Source organism: Drosophila miranda, chromosome 3, assembly GCF_003369915.1.
Source record: "Drosophila miranda strain MSH22 chromosome 3, D.miranda_PacBio2.1, whole genome shotgun sequence".
NCBI classification, from domain to species: domain Eukaryota; kingdom Metazoa; phylum Arthropoda; class Insecta; order Diptera; family Drosophilidae; genus Drosophila; species Drosophila miranda.
Genome location: NC_046676.1, coordinates 17,148,288 through 17,148,828, shown reverse-complemented (window position 1 = coordinate 17,148,828; position 541 = coordinate 17,148,288).

Here is a 541-nt window from a genome sequence, read left to right as displayed (position 1 = left end):
TAAATATTCTTGTTAAATATTAATTAAAATATGTGCGGTCCAAAAATTGATTCCATTTTGAGGTGCGGAAATTAAACTTATCCTTGGCATTCAGTGGCCCTTTTATAGGCTATCAAGGCGTTGGCCAAGGCCTCTAGAGTGACGAGAATTGTTCGTTATATATTTATTTATTTAAATTTGTTCGTTTAGGCTTAGATAGTAGCATACATAACATTTAGTTAACGCAGTGGTGCGGTACGGTTTGTTTTACTAAATTACATTTGTTCAGTTGACAAAACATTGACGCATTCCGTGATTGCACTTGCGTATTTGCCCATCGAGCGGCATAAAAAAAAAAAAGTGTATACGTATATTTTAAATATTTAAAAGCATTTAAAATCTGAGGAAATCTGATTAATCGGGGTAATGGCAAATGCATTCGTTTGCTGCACATCAATCACGTATCGGGCCAGACGACCTCTGGCCTCTGACGACGCGGGATTAAGGCACAGCAAGGGGGAGGGGGGGGGGGGGGGGGAAGGGTAAAGGGGGCGGGGGGGGG